At 45.1% G+C, this 16,893-nt stretch overlaps 1 long non-coding RNA gene across 1 annotated transcript; it reads left to right on the plus strand.

The window, feature by feature from the left end:
• The first annotated feature begins 9,241 nt into the window (after nt 1–9,241).
• On the plus strand, nt 9,242–15,210 carry LOC122057380. Its single transcript, XR_006133511.1, has 4 exons — nt 9,242–9,542; nt 13,767–13,854; nt 13,948–14,077; nt 14,742–15,210. It is a non-coding gene; the product is annotated as an uncharacterized LOC122057380 (long non-coding RNA).
• The last annotated feature ends 1,683 nt before the right edge of the window (nt 15,211–16,893 follow it).

A 16,893-nucleotide genomic window follows, 5' to 3' on the forward strand; every position in this document is an offset into this window, starting at 1 on the left:
CTGAAGTCACAGGTGAGGGCACGTATTCAGGAAGCCGAGGCCCGAGGGGTCGAGAAGTATCGGTCCTCCGAGGCCTTCAGGGAGGAAATCAAGAACGCCATCGCCTCGGGGTACACAATGGGTGCTACCGAGGTCTGAGATTGGGTCCTCGGCCGCTACCCCGGGGTCTCCTTCGAAGACAGCGGCCTCATCTTCGAGGACGACGATGTGGAGGCAGTTCCATCGGCCACCGAGGTTGCCGATGCCGACGGTGGGGGCTGCAGCAAGGAAGGTGAGGTCCAGCTGCATAGGGAAGTCCCTCCGACCCCTGGCCGTGGAGGTTCGGACCAGGAGGCTCTCCCAGCCGAAGACGAGGCCGCGAACCCGATGGACGCTTCTTGAGGTCGCCTCTGGCCTCAGCACAGACCACCCCCTTGTTATGTAATCAGCCTTCGGGCCTTTTGTGTAACTTTTTTACCTTCGGGCTTTGTGTAATCCTTGCCTTCGGGCTTTTATGAATGCAATCGTCTTTTTTCCTCTGTTCATTTGATGATGTCTTTGATTCATAAATAATTGCAAAGGGCCGAAACCCTAGTTGACCTTAGGCGCATGGCCCCGAGACTTGGCCGAGGGTCGACCTGTTAGTAAGTCAGACGAAGGCCGACCCTGTAATTACTAGCAATATTTTACAAGTGTTTTCCCTCTAGGCTCCAGCCGAAGGGTTTGTCAGTCGCCTGAATCTGGGACTTGGCCGAAGGTGGACCATTCGATGGTCAACCACCAAGCAACTTGTTGTGTACCCTTGGCTCTAGCCGAAGAGTTCACCGAAGGTCGACCCTTCAGTAGTCAAAATCGCCAAGCAATCCACCAAGTGTGTACCCTCGGCTCCAACCGAAGGGTCTATTAGATGCTAGGTCTTCACGAAGGTCGACCCTTGAATAGTCGGAATCACCAAGCAATCCACCAAGTGTGAACCCTCGGCTCCAGCCGAAGGGTCTATTAGATGCTAGGTCTTCACCGAAGGTCGACCCTTGAATAGTCGGAATCACCAAGCGATCCACCAAGTGTGAACCCTCGGCTCCAGCCGAAGGGTCTATTAGATGCTAGGTCTTCACTGAAGGTCGATCCTTCGGTCATGTCTTTTCGGCTTTGGCCGAACTCCGAGCCGAAGGGGTGATTCGGCCGGGTCAACCTAGCATTGTCTGTGCCTCCACCGAGGTGTGGATCTTCAGTCATCCGATCAGCAGGGTTAAAGGTTGTCTGCTTAGAGAATCTCAATTGCCGTAAACCAGCTCTCGTATTATCCATGAATAAAATCTTGCGGATTTCAAGATGAATTACAACTTAAAAGGTTCAAAAGGGCAATAATTGCAAAGAACTACAGACGGAAAAATTTACAGATGGCAAGAGTGCGTGCCCGCCACTTTACTACTGGTGGAATTTTCTTAGATTATCGGAGTTCCACGATCGGGGTACCCTTACTCCCCCCGTAGTCTCTAGGTGATAGGACCCTGGTCGTATTACCCTCGAGACTCTATAGGGACCTTCCCAGTTTGGATCTAGCTTCCCTTGATGTCTTGGGTCCGACACTTCCGCCCTTCTGAGGACAAGGTTGCCCTGCCTAAACTCGTTCTTCCGGACTTTGGTGTTGTAGTGCCTAGCGACCCTCCGCTGGTAGGCGGCGATCCTTTCCTGTGAAGCTTCTTTGGTTTCTGCCAAGAGGTCCAAATTTGCCCGGAGTCCTCCGTCGTTTTCGTCTTCGTTGTAGTACCGAATCCGATGGGTAATAGCCCCTATCTCCACTGGGAGTACAGCTTCAGTGCCGTATGTTAACATGAAGGGTGTTTCTCCGGTAGCTAACCTCTCAGTGGTGCGGTAAGCCCAGAGAATGTGGTGCAACTCGTCTGCCCATAGTCCTTTGGCATCATCTAGCCTCTTTTTTATCCCTTGGAGTAACGTACGGTTGGTTACTTCTGTTTGCCCATTGGTCGAGGGATACCCGACGGAGGTTTTCCTGTGGTTGATGCCGAGGGCTTCACAGAACGCGTCGAAGGTTGGATTGGCAAACTGAGTTCCATTGTCCGTAACCACAACCTGGGGGATTCCAAATCTGTATACTACCGCCCTTTGGAAGAAGTCCCTTATGTTCTTTTCGGTTATCGTCGCTAGGGCTTCGGCTTCCGCCCACTTCGTGAAGTAGTCGACTGCCACCACGACAAACTTCCTCTGTCTCGTGGCCAGGGGGAACGGGCCTAAGATGTCCATTCCCCACATGGCGAACGGTACTGGGCTAGATAGGGATGATAGCTCGGTGGAATGTAGCCTAGGCACGGGGGCGAACATTTGGCACTTGACACATTTCCTGACCAGTGATTCTGCGTCCTTTCTCATTGTCGGCCAGTACAGGCCCTACCTTAGTACTTTGTGCGCCAAGGCCCGGGCTCCAAGGTGTTGGCCACATATCCCCTCATGCACCTCCCGGAGCGCGTACTCGCCGTCGGAAGAATCCAGGCACTTGAGGTATGGTGAGGTAAACCCTATCTTGTATAGCGTGTCATCTTTCAGGAAGAAGCGCACTGACCTCATTCTTACTTTTCTCGCTTCGTCCCTGTTCTCTGGGAGCTTTCCCTCCTTGAGGTATTCTATTATGGCGTCCATCCAGCTTTGGCCGTTTTCACCTACGGGTAACACCTCGCGGGGTTTTTCGATGCTTGGCTGTGGCAGTACTTCGAAATACACCGCTCGTCCAAGTTCTGCGAAATCGGAAGTGGCCAGCTGTGATAGTGCGTCTGCGCTGGCATTCTCTTCTCGTGACACCTGCTTTACCTCAAATTCCCTGAAAGCCGCTGACCTACTTCGCACAATGTTCAAGTATTCCGCCATCCTCTGCCCTTTGGCCTCGTATTCACCATTCACTTGCCGCACCACGAGTTGGGAGTCGCTATTCACTACTAGTTCTTTCACCATCAAAGCCCGAGCCAGATTAATTCCGGCTATTATCGCTTCATACTCCGCTTCATTGTTGGAGGCGTCGAAGTCGAATCGTAGGGCGCATTCTACTTTGAAACCCTCAGGGCTTACCAACACGATTCCTGCGCCGCTCCCATCGCTGTTGGAAGCCCCATCCACATACAGTGTCCAAGCCTCATCTCCTCGTTCCTCGACAGATTCCTGCGGGTCATCGGGGATCGTCGTCTCCGCTATGAAGTCTGCGAGGGCCTGTGCTTTAATAGCGGTTCTCGGCTTGTACTGGATGTCGAACTCTCCCAGCTCTATGGCCCAATTTACCAGGCGATCGGACATATCTGGTCACTGCAGTATTTTCTTCAGGGGCTGGTCGGTGAGTACGCATACCGTATGTGACTGAAAATATGGCCTCAGCTTTCTTGCCGCCGTCACGAGGGCGTACGCCACTTTCTCCGCCTTTCGGTATCTTGTCTCAGCATCTAGAAGGGTTCGGCTGACGTAGTATATTGGCCTTTGTTGCCTTCCTTCCTCTTTCGTCAGTACGGCGCTTACAGCAACTGCCGATCCAGCAAGGTACAGCTGCAAGGCATCCCCGGTGTTCGGCTTTGTCAGTAGCGGGGGTGCGGCCAAGTATTCCTTCAATTGTTCGAAAGATTTTTCGCACTCCTCCGTCCACTCGAACTTTTTGGTCCCTTTCAGCGCTTTGAAGAAAGGAAGGCATCTATCTGCGGACCGAGACATGAATCTTCCGAGGGCGGCGACCCGACCCGTCAGCTCCTGGACTTGCTTTACGTTTTGGGGTGACCTCATGTCCCGAATGGCCTGTATTTTGACTGGGTTGGCTTCGATTCCTCTTTCCGAGACGATGAAGCCGAGGAACTTCCCCGAGGCTACTCCGAAGGCACATTTTGCCGGGTTCAGCTTCATGCCGTACCGTCGCAGCACTTGGAAAGCCTCTTCCAAGTCTTGGATGTGTCTTTCCGCCTTCAGGCTTTTCACGAGCATGTCGCCCACATACACTTCCATGGTCTTGCCGATCAGTCATTTGAAAACTTTATTCACCAACCTTTGATAGGTGGCCCCTGCGTTCTTTAGTCCGAAAGGCATGACCTCATAGCAGTACAACCCCCCTTCAGTTATGAAGGATGTTTTCGGGACATCAGCCTCGGCCATTTTGATTTGGTTGTATCCCGAGTATGCATCCATGAAACTCAGCGCCTCGTATCCCGCCGTGGCGTCGATGAGTAGGTCTATCTTTGGCAGGGGGTATGCATCCTTGGGGCAGGCCTTATTCAGGTCGGTGAAGTCGATGCAGATCCTCCACTTCCCGTTTGCCTTCGGGACCATCACCACGTTAGATATCCACTCCGGGTACTGGATCTCGCGGATGAACCGGGCCTTCAGCAACTTTTCTACTTCCTCGTCTATTTCTTCTTGTCTTTCTGGGGCGAACGTCCTCTTCCTCTGCTGCACCGGCTTCTTCATTGGGCTAACATTCAGGTGATGTTCTATCACCTCTCGATCGATTCCGGGCATGTCCGACGCCGACCAGGCGAATACGTCAGCGTTGTTCTGTAGGAATGAGATGAGTTTTTCTCGCTACGACCTTGGCATGGTAGCCCCAATCTGGAATTGCCGGGTGTCATCCCCTTCTTCAGCTTCAACTTCCACCAAATCTTCGGCCGGCTCCCCCCGTTGATAACTGGCATCATCATGTAGATCCTCTATCGGGAGCGTCTCACCCGCCTTTTCTTTTCCCCAGAGAGTAGTGGCGTAACATCTCCGGGACGTCTCTTGATCGCCCCGACACTCCCCGACGCCCTTCTTGGTGGGGAACTTCATTTTGAGATGGGGGGTGGAGACGATGGCCTTTAACAGGTTCAACCCGACCCTTCCTAGTATGGCATTATACGCTGATGTAATGCTCACCACCAGGAAGTTGATCATCACCGTCGCCTGGCGATCTCCGATGCCAGCTCGAACCGGCAGCTCAATCAACCCTTCCACCTACACCGGGGCGCCAGAGAATCCCTGCAACGGGTGTTCGACCTTCTTTAATTTTCCTTCGTCGAGGCCCATCTTCTGGAAAGCTTCAAGGAACAAGATATCAGCTGAGCTGCCGTTATCCACTAAGATCCTCTTCACTTTGCAATCTCCTATGGTCATAGTGATGACCAAGGCATCGTCATGCGGGGTCTGTACCCCTTCTAGATCATCATCTGAGAAGGAGATGACCGTCCCCGTCTTCGCCTTCTTGTTCGACCATTCTGCCACATGTACGCTCCTCGCGTAGGCCTTCGCCTTCCTGGCAGAGACCGAACTCTCTCCTGCGGCTGGGCCTCCACAGATAGTCGCTATAACTCTTGTTGGGCTCTTGTTCTCCTCTCGGGGCCGGCGCTCATCTTCCTCCGGTGTCTGGTTCCTCCGCTGTTCTTGATTTCCTCTGCGAGCGAGCCCCCTTCTCTCATAACGACCTCCGCCATCTCTCCGGCGGTTTTCCCTCCGGCCATTGCCTTCTGGAGCCAGCTCTTTCTCCCGATCTACAAATCTGCCTAAGTACCCCCTTCTGATCATTCCTTCTATCTCCCCCTTGAGATGCCAACAGTCCTCGGTATCATGGCCGTGGTCTCTGTGGAAGTGGCAGTATCTGTCCACATTGCGTCTTTCGGGATGTCGCCCCATCTTTCCTGGCCACTTCATGGCCCTGGCATCTGGGGAATCTTTTATCTGCATTAACACCTCTGTTCGCCTTCGGTTCAGGGGTGCATACCTCTCAAACTTCCTCGGTGGGCTGGGGGCCCGACTGCGCTCGGACTTTCGTCTTTTTCCTTCTTCAACGGGTTTATCATCAACCCTTAAGGGTCTCTTCCTCGCCGCCTTCCTTTCGACTTCTTCATCTGCCTGGAGGGTTTCTTCCATCTGGATGTACTTATCGCACCACGCCCTCAGTTCGGTCAGGTCTCTAGGCGTATGCTTCGCCAGGGACCTCTTCAACTCCTTGTCCTTGACGCCACCTAGCAGGGCCGTGAACTCCTCCTTAGGGTCTAGGCCCCTGATTGTGATCTTTTCTTGCTGGAATCGCTTCATGTAGTTCCGCAGCGATTCCCCTTCTTGCTGTTTGACGTTGGTTAGGTTCAACGTAGTCTTCTGGAGGGGCTGGCTACTAGAGAACCCCTTCACGAAGAAGTAACTCAGGTCGCTGAAGCTGTGGATCGACTTCGTCGGCAGTCGGTTGTACCACAGCCTCGCCGCCCCCCTGAACGTCAATGGGAGGGCCCGACACATAATATTTTCCGAGACGCGATGGAATTGCATGGCGACCTTAAAACCTTCCAAGTGATTGACGGGGTCCCCCGACCCGTCATAGGTGTCGTACTTGGGCAGGCGAAAACCGACCGGGAGCGGGTCCCTCATGACCTCGTCAGCTAAGGCCGTATCATTGGTGAGGTTGGGCCCGCGGTTCCCCGTCTGGTTTTCTGCCACCTTTCTAATCTCGTCCTTCAGGTCTAAGATCATCCTCTTTAATCCCGAGTCCTCGGACCTCTGTTTGTCTCCTTGGTGCTGATCCCCATATGGGTCTCTGGCGGCGCGTCGCGTCCTACGTCGGGGCGCGGGACTCTCCCTTACTCGACTTCGAGGGTCACGACCGGCCCTCGTCGATCCCGTACTGCTTCGGTCTTCTTCTCGAGCCCTCTCAAACTGGACGTGGGGACCTGGGGGTGCTCCGCCGGTCCTATGGGAGACAGCTTTGGAGACCTCCCTCATAGTCTCGGCCATCCGGTTATATTTGTCCTGGAGGTCTTCGAACTGCTGCCTCGTCACGTACTCCTGGGCCACGGGAGGCTGATGGTCGCTGCCTTCACGTACTGAATATCCAGCCGAACGCAGGTATCTGACAGACACTTCCCGGTCGTCATGGCCCCTCTCTCGTCCAATCTCCGCCGAGGGAGGAAGCTCCCTTGAAGGTTCTTCCCCCATGTCTATGTTGGACGTTGCTCTCGTCCTTTTTCGGTTGTAGGTTCTCCCCACCATTACCGTCGTTCCCACAGACGGCGCCAATCTGTTGCTGCCAAAAACACCCCGCTAGTCGAACCTACACAAACACAGACGACGGAGGCCCAGAGCTTTGTCCGGGGTTAGTCCTCCGACGCTCAAGTCAGGGTCGGCCGCACAGTTCAATAAGGGAGTAATGGTGAGGGTATCAGAACTTACCTTTCCCTTTCTTCCGTGCCTTCTTATATATCTCTTAGGGTTTAGGGTTTTCCCCCTTCGTCCCTCTTAGAGTCCCACTCGAATACGTCCAACCTTCTGGGGGAATATTCCCCTCATGCAGACAACGTGATCCCGTGTGATTTTGCGAGCGTGCCTCGGTGATTGAGCGTGTTCGAGTGTGAGTGGTCTCTCGGAACCTTCGTCTGGCGGAGGACACGTGTCTCAGAGGCGACACGTGTCATTGCCCCCACCGAGAGGTTATTTTGGCTATATCAGAAACCAAAAAAACGATAGTATACTCATGCAATTTGAGAGATTATTACTTGTATACATGCATCTAATATTCCAAAAGCTCTAGGAGTCCCAAGATAAAATAGCCCAATGGGCTACAAGAAAATGAGATGTTGTTAGCTTTAGCTTCTCCTTACTCAATGGGCTATAAGAAGATGAGATTTTTTTTCCTATAGATAGTATGGAAGTTAAAAACAAAAAACCAAGTACCATATTGTTTTCACTCTTCACTTTTACTAATAGGTTTTTTTTTTTTAATTAATTAATTTTTTTAATAACATTCCTATTTTACCCTTAAAAAGCGGATACGCGTTTAAAACGGATTCTTTTGCCGTTTCCCTTTTTTTTCGGATTGTATAATAGCATACGGGAAAACACGCTTTAAACGGTAAAAAAAGGGGAATGCATTTTAAACGTGTTTAAAACGCGTTTTAACTAATAGTGGGGCAGACCACGATTTCCCTATTGTAAGTGTGAAACGTGGCACTTCGCATAGGAGGAACGATGCAAGAGAAGATAGTGAGAGAGAGTAGAGAAGGAAAAGAGAAGATGAATGGCATAGAGTTGTGTCCCTATTAACAGTGATTCCATACCTCACATGTGGATGAGGGATGGGGCAAGATGGAAAAGTGAAACAAGAAGTAGCATTAAGGGTGCAAATGTACAGGGGAGAGAAATGGAGAGGGGCGTTTTGCTAAAGGGGTGGGATGTACAAGGGACAAAGAGATAGAGGTGGAAATTATGCTTGAGGGATGCAGATGTGCAATGGAGAGGAATGACAAGGGGGTGGGGGTGAATGTGCAAAGAAAAGAAATAAAGAGGAGGGGTTGTTTTGAAGGGTTGGGGATGTGGAGAGGAGTTGGGCATGAATTTCAAGTTTGTAAGAGATAGATGATGAATAGTGATGGAGTTTTGTTATGGAGTTTCAAACTGTATGGTATATATAGTGCGGACAAGAAATTGCTATTTGATTACGTGGCACTTGCATCAATGTAGGAGACAATGAGAGTGCATGCTTGAGCATCAACGTTGATGAGATTCTTGATTTCATGTTAGGTGGAACAATAATGTTATGGGCTATTGTGTTTCAATGTAGGAACCAAGCAACGAAGGTGTTATTCTTCCAATATAGCATAATCATCATATTAACACTTATGACATGGGTTTTTCGTTGTATTTATTTTCATTTCTTATTCTTTTGACAATCATTCATCAACGGGTGGAGGCACTATAGAAGTGAGTTTCACTAAAACAAGTGAAAATAAACTTTAGGGGGAAAAACGCTCCTTGGCAATCCATGCACTAGTGTGGGGCCAATGAGAGGAGGGCGCACATGAGCATCAATAAAGGGGAGGAGGAGCTGGAGGGGTGGGGGTGTCATTTTCACTCCCCTCCATGTCTGGGGCATAGGGGTCATTAGACCTGGGAGCATTCATTTGGCTTAAACTTTATTTATTTATTAAAAAAAGAGCAATGTCAAATATGGCTTAGGGAGCACCGATAGTTATGAAAAAACTCCATTGCCCCTGAAAACAAGGGCTGTGTTTAGGTGTTCCCTATGCCAGACCGACAAGGTTTCTCTTCCCTTATTTATTTTTGTTATTTTGACCTTTTTGTTTTCAATTGAAGATACCTTTTCCTTTTCTATCCAACCAAACACAGCCTTAGAGTTCATAGAAAGAATTTTATTTTTGAATAAAATAGAAAGAAATCAGATAACTAACAAAAAAAAGTTTATTCCATCTTAGGGGTAGTTAAGTAATATCAGATAACCTTCAACTGCTAGGTTGGACGGTTTTTTAGAATCACAGAGTATGCTCCGGCAGGTACGGTGGCGCAGCAGAATATTAAGGGCTTAATTCAGGGCTGAGGGCGGTGGCCTCTATAATTCCTCTTTCTCGTTGTCCCACTCCTTCTCATTTTCTCATCCATCCTCTGTCAGCTCTGATGTGAGAGGAAGGTGATCATCCAATGTGATCATTTATACTCTCTACCATTTTTGGTCTCTCACCATGCACATTAAGACGCAAACGCTTCGTATGAAAGTCGATACGAGTCGGTACCTTCAAATGCAGGCTCTAAGAATGTTCTTGGTAAGTCTCCCTTCTGCATTTGTCCGATTCTTCATCTAGTGTTGTGTGATTGTTGGGAGTTGTTATTCTTTCTTATCGTGGAACCCCTGATTAGTATTGTCTTTCTTCTCCGGGAATGAAATGTCTTTGATCCTCGAGTGGTAAAGATATGTTTTTAAGCGAATTTATCTGATGTTTATTGTGACGTTGATAGTAGGGTTTATGGGCTGGATTGATAGGTGGGTTCAGTGAGGGTTTATGCTATGCTTTAATGCTTGAATATTTTTTATATATTTCAATTTGAGTTGTGAAACAAATGGTTTTATAGTCAGGAGTTTGAATTTGTTGAGTGCTCCTGAGCTCCTGGTCTTGGTTTTTTGCGCTTCTGATGTTCAAGATCTTTACTTCAGAACACGTTTTCTTTTTCCTGCATTATTTCACAATATTGTCCGGTGTCCCAAAAATATTGAACAATGATATGTACCCTTTAACTTACAATGTCTTCAACAGACATTTTTGGTTCCGTGTTGCAAATGGAAAAGTGGGTAGATTTTATTTCTTCCTGCTCTGGGGTGAGAAGTCTGGATTCGATTTAGATGATGTACGGAATTCACTTGATGGATCTGCTACAGTTATGGAAATTCCATCTTTAATTTCTTCCACCCCTCGTTGTTACCATTTGGCCATAAGGTTGCCATTTTCAAATCCATCGTGTGGTAGCAGGAGCTTCTCTGATGAATTCCTTTGAGAAAATCCTGACGTGATTTGGTGACTACACCTGAGGAGGGTAGAATCGTAGAGGGAGACCAAACCCAGCGTCATCCTTCATCACCATCGATGCACACTATCTGAGGCTGAACGTATTAAGGAGAGGATCAAATGTGGTGGCATCATCAGAGGATTCTTATTGTTTTATTGGCAATCTTCATCGGAAGCAGTGGTAGTAGCTGCACGGCCACCTCACAGTTGGAGGGGCTGGGCTATTGCCAGACTGGTGAGAGCTTTCACCGTGCCTTGTATTTGTCTAACCTTCTGATGCCATTACTGTTGCCGCTGGTAACAGCTCTAGGGTGAGGAAAGAAGTTGTGTGAAGTGAGAGATAGAGGATGCTCCGCCACCGGACCTGAGATTTTGCTCCGCCTCAGCAGCTGAATTAGTAGGAAAGCAAAGTTTGGTAATTTAGATTACTTCTAATCTAGTTTTATATGTTTTATGTAATGTGTTTTGGTTTCATTGAACCAATGTGTGTTTATGTGCTTGAATGTTTGCTCATTATATGTGCTTGTGTTTCTTGTGAGTGTTTCATTTTGTAGGTGTAAAGTGTCTAGATAACAAGATTAAAAACATGCTGACAATGGACATCTGCAAACTTGATTATGTGTTTTGTCAGACTTCCATCAGTAATGGAAAGAGTCCATGGTCATCCATCGTTAGCCCAGCAAACCCAGGGACCTAGCTTCCCTGATGCCAAAGAAGCTTAGTGAAGTTTCTTCCATTTTGACAAAGTCTCATCTCTCTGTCCTACAAGAAAGTTTTCAAACCTTGATGAGAATTTACAAGTGTGCAGTGGATGATGCTGGTTCCATTTCTCAGGATGGAATTAAGTTTATCACCAATATGGATTATGTGAGTAATCATACGGAAAATCTAGATCAGAGGATCATTGAAGTTAAGAGAAACCTCAATGACAAGGTGGATATCTCAATGAGATTTTGTCTTGGTTGAACAACGATAGTGATGAAGTTGTAAATGACAAGGAAAAATATGCTAAAGATTAAATTATATGATCTGGGAAAACAGGGAGGAGAGTGCAGCACCACTAGAAAAACGGATGTTGATCTAAATCGATAACATTCTTGCAACTCTTTCTGATGACAACTAGAAAAGAAAGCCCTTGGCTCCTTGAATAATTCTTCAAAGCAATCTTCTTCTTTCTTTGGCTATTCAGCCAAATTTTCATTTTGAACTTGGAATGGTCCTTCTTTCTTTTGGCTGTTTGGCCAATCTTTTCTCTTTCTGTTTGGCCCTTCTTTCTCTCTCCTAAGGCCAAAAGTTATCCATGTAATTTCCATCTTTTAGTGAATGAAAGTTTAAGTTTTAGAAAGTGACTTGTATGTGTGAATGGTTTGAATGATTACTAATAGTATGGATGTGTGACCGTTCACTAACTGTTTGATTAGTAAATGTGTGTAATGATCACAAACTTTTGGTTGCTGATGATATATTTTTTGTCTTACTATAGAAAAAAAACTTAGCCAAGATCATTCTTAGAGCATATTATTACCAGTGTGTTAGCTGCTACCATGGAAAACATGTAACTTTTCCATGGCAGGCCATCTATAAATTAGTACCATTGGGGCCAGGGTTCCTGTTAAATTATTATTTCTATTACGTACTGGTATGAAGCTGAAATGGTTTAATGGTTGTAGATTTTAATTAGTTAAAATTTAGCACTTTGTCTTAGAAAGTGTTTGATTATCTCCAACTAACCATTGAAGATAAAAACTATTCAATCAGTGGCAATGACTCTGCGATGTGAGCAAACTTCAGGTAGGATTTTATGGGAGTAACATGGTAGCTAAAAGAAATGAGATTCAAATTGGAGAGGAAAATAAAAGAGCAATTTTTGTATACCAATTCGCTTTTTATGATAATGTTTATTTCTCCCTATCTCAATCCTGTTCCCTATAAAAATTCTTGGGACAGAAAAGGAGAGGTTTCTTTGAGAACCTGGGGACAGAATAGAGAACATCTGATAAACTCTGAACACTTAAATACGAACCCCAACAAAAAATAAAACAAAGGAATAAAACCTTGGGGAAGGTGAGGTCTGTTAGATGTATATCTTTCATTTACTTAAATTTGCTTTAACCTATCCTGCCTTGATCCTAAGTAATGTCATTTTCTGCTGTTATCAGTTTAGGTATTTTTCACAAATGTTGTCTACATTGAATGTTCTGATTTTTTTTGGACTGAGTATTCAAAAGATTACTATGGGATCCTGGTTCAGTCCTTGCAACAAAATCAGAATCCTTATTAGACAGTATCATAAGGAGGTGAAAACACAACCAGCAATTTTAATTACGAAGGAAGAAGTAAGAATGATATGACTCTATGACTTGAAGAGTCTTACCCAAGTCTAGGCTAGTATCTCAATAACCACCCCAGCCTCTCACCAGGAACAACTTTTCATTGCAACACTGTCTCCCACAGAAGAGTGGGATAAACCAAATTTCATTCAAATTCTGATTTCAAAAGCTTACGGGCAGCTCTTTATATATTGTTATAGCAAACACCAACAAATACGAAAATAAACCAAGACAGATACACACAATACACAGAGATATAACGAGATTCACACATTGATGTGGTGCGCTACGTCCTCGGGTGATGAAAAAGATGTTTCACTATGTAGAAGAGAGATTACACCTAAACAACGGCGAGAAAACTCGCTTTGAAACCCTAGCTTGAAAACCCCCAAATTACAATGACTTGCTCAACAAGACGATAGTAAATTATATACTCCTCTAAGTCGCAAGTCGGTCCATGGGGTCGAACCGTACCATGGGGGATGTATATCAGAAAACTTCCCATTCGGGTCGCCACCAAAATATGTCGGAGCGGGTCATTCTTCAAAACGGGTCAAGAATTTGAGACAAACTTAACATATATAATGACTAGGAGGGTTCTAGATCCTCAGTGGGACTTTCTCCTAGACTTAATGTCATGTACATTTCCAAGGACTTAATTGGGACTCTTTGATGTTTAGTGATTAGTGACTTTACACTTTCAAGGTCTTTTACAACTAACAATGAAACCAAGCTATTGGCATCCCCAAGACTTTATAACTTTAGAGGACTAGATACAACTAACTAGTTAAATTCGTATGAGCCACTTATTCCTTCTATATGGACTTTCAAAATAGGCCCATCACAATAGAAAGCATAAAAATTCCCAGCCCATGACCCATATAACCTATTAGGCCACTTAATTGATTAGTTGAATTCGGGCTTGTTCCGGCATGAATACTTGTGCTGGAACACCTCTTGATCTACATCAGTTAAGTTCTCATGATAGCATTCTATTTGGACAACCTCCTACTAAACACAGTTTTCTTCATCCATGCAAGTATGCTTTCCCTATAAAATGTAAAGAGGTGATCTATGGTAATGATAAGGAGACTGTAGTTAAGATAAATAGAGGAATTGTAGACTGATCTAAATTATTAATTGGAACTGGTTGCAGGGTGCTCTTCATTGGGTTGCACAACTACACTGGGGCTTGATCCCCTTAGGTGGAAGTCAGATTGTTTGATAAGATTTTCCATTTTGAGGTTTGGTTACACATTCTTTTCCTAATATCATCACTTTATTTAGTTTATTGAATATATTAGTGAGAACTTACAGTTTTCATGATTTTACATCAGAATCCTGCGGAACTGGATGATTGGCTGGCCGATCTGAATTCACAGTTCAGAGAGTTCATATCAAAAGCTTTTGTTGTAGGCCCTCTTTGCAATGATGCTATAGGAGACAAGTTTCAGTTTGAAAGGCTTGGTAATTCTGTATTCTTTTGAACTCACTTATTTTGGGCATCTGAATGAAGATGTACTGAACCTGCAAGAACACATACAGGCAGATATTGCTTTATTTTTGGATGAAGTAACATGGCTTCATGAAGCAGTGAATTATGTAAAAATCCGTCAGTAAAACAGAAAGTTTTTTGCTATTCTTTTTCTGCAGAACTCTGTTGTGGTCGGATAGCTTGCTTTAGTCATCATTGTGGTCATGGTTAATACTGCTCGGATGCTATTTTATTATAATCTTCAGTAGTTTTAATCCGTCAAACCACTGAACTGAACTATCCTGTATCACATTTTGGTAGCTGGGCATTTGGAATTCTTCGTATATTCCATCTAATCATATTAAACACTATTAATTTGGTCTTTCAATTACTTGTGAAGATGAGTTCCGTGTTTTGTTTAAGTCATTTTATTTTTTGACAGAGTAAGAAATTATTGATATTTATGATACAACGCCAACAACAATAATAGCAAAACCTCCAGATTCTGTGCAGATTTTTTATGCATTTATCCAGTTTTTCTTTAGCTTTTCTATCGGCAATGCCATCTTTTAACACTAGAAATCTTCTATTGCCCAAGAGTTTCCGAATGTGGTTCTTTTGACTTAGTTTTATCTCTTTTCTCAATTTTTTTTTCAGGTTTTTCTGTGATAGACTCAGATTCTACACCAGTAAAACTTGCATTCAACTGAACATTCTATGCGATTCATATTCAAAGGGTGGGAACAAGTAAATCCAGAGTCCGGAGCTGGGGTGACTGGTGGCCAAGAGAAAGTTCATGGCAGGAGGCCAAAGGATGTGGGGGTGGGTGTCACAATGAGCAGATGTATTTTGAATATTTCATCCATCCTTCGCTAATCCTAACTATTTTGGGTGAGCTAAAGGTATCCTGTTCTCCTATTATCATATTCAATTAAATTGATACATCAGCACCTTGTGCTTGATAGTTCTATGTTCTTAGCTCTTTGATAAAGTCAAAAGGTTGCCGACCCATAAGCCAAAAGTGTATAGTTATATTTTGTCCTCTTTATCTTCTTTGATACGTTTACTTGTATGTTTAAACATATTCATGTTGAAATCATTCACTAGTTTTGGATTTTTGAAGCAACAGAAGCTTATCAAGCATATAGATGGTAGGACACTGGGAACCCCAAATCCAACCATTAACCCTCTAGCCGTGGCAATTCCATCTTTGAAACACTAGAAATTTTCTGCCACATATATACATGGGAGGTTAGTGGTTGAATTAGAGGTTGGAATTTGACATAGGGTTAATCTAGATCATTCCAATAGTCGGAATTACTTCATAGCACAAGTAAGTTCGAAGACCAAGTTATAGGGGAAAGGGTTTTTTTTTTTTGGGTGAATTAAGAATGTATATTAAATGCCCCAGGAAGTGGGGGAGCAAGGTCACGAGGGCTGCATCAAATGCCCAAATGGGCTACAGCAATAACAAGCTCGCATGGGACATAGTGAAAAGTTTCCTTTCATCCACGATGAAGGATTTATCCATAGTTTTCTTTCATCGACAATTGAAGGATTTACCCATGAATCTATGGACGATTGATTTACCCAAGAATCTATTGACAAAATTATCAGCCACCTATATGTTGATCTAAAACGCCCATCATTTTTTCCAGACATTCGTCAAAGCACAATGATGATTATAAGTTGAGGGATTCTTTCTTCATTATGGGTGAAAGAAAACTTAGTTCATAGTCATATGACATGTTTAGACAAACAAGAAACCTTTTTGCTTTGAGAAGACAAGAAATTTATGCCATAAAAAATTTACTATGATGACGATCACATAGTTGGAAAGCCAGGTTTTGATTTGGGCGAGGCAATCATGGAGACTTGTTCAGGTTTGAGAATGACCATACCAGGCTTGAGTTGGGTTTTTATTTTACTCGGTGTTTTCACTCAAGTCATGTGAAACTCACCTTGTCTAGTTTTTTCTTTTATTGGGCTATATACTATTCATATACAAAAGTTCGGTTTACAACTAAGCAAAACCTTTCGCCCTCGGCCCTTCCCCCCTCTTTTAACTTGTTAAGCAATTGTAACTTCAGCCTTCAGTCCCTCCTCACTAAGAAAGAGAGTGTGATACCCTACTTTTTAAACCCGGTTTAATTACATGGTTGACCCGGTTTAACCATGCAGGACCCGAATCGGAGAGGGTTAAGGCGGGTTCCTTATGGACCATGATGGCAAGGGTAACTTTGAACACCGGTTGGCCGGACAAGTCCGAGTCAGTGCCAAAGGAGACGGGTGTACCCAAGCCGTGTACATGCACATATCATAAGACCATGTACGGATAAAACAGGTATGTAGCCATATCCTAAAGCGCATACGTATAATATACCTTATGCCGAGAGTGAGATTCGTGCCGAGAGTCGAATTTCATCAAAATCCCACTTGTTGGCCAATTTTCGGCCCTTAGGTGGGCAATCACAGGTGGCGCATCCGCCCACCTGAGTGACCCACCCATGTGGTTACTTAGTTGTTTTAGAAAGTATAAATAGTATTTATGAGTTTTCCATTTTCTCATTTATGACATTCGGGTGTTTGGCGAAAAGAGTAAAGAGGAGAGAGAAAAGGAGGAAGAAAAGAGAACAGAGAAGAAGAAAGGGGAGGAAGAGGAAGAAGGAATGGATTTAAGCGGCGCCAAGGCTTGATCTTCCCATTCCAACGCCGGAAGAGTGATCCCCAACACGAGATCTACATTTAGAGGTGAGCGAAGACTATATTCCCTAAACTTTCACCATACCCAAGTAAAACCCTTGATTTG

This window comes from Macadamia integrifolia, chromosome 12 (genome assembly GCF_013358625.1).
Source record: "Macadamia integrifolia cultivar HAES 741 chromosome 12, SCU_Mint_v3, whole genome shotgun sequence".
Lineage (NCBI taxonomy): Eukaryota > Viridiplantae > Streptophyta > Magnoliopsida > Proteales > Proteaceae > Macadamia > Macadamia integrifolia.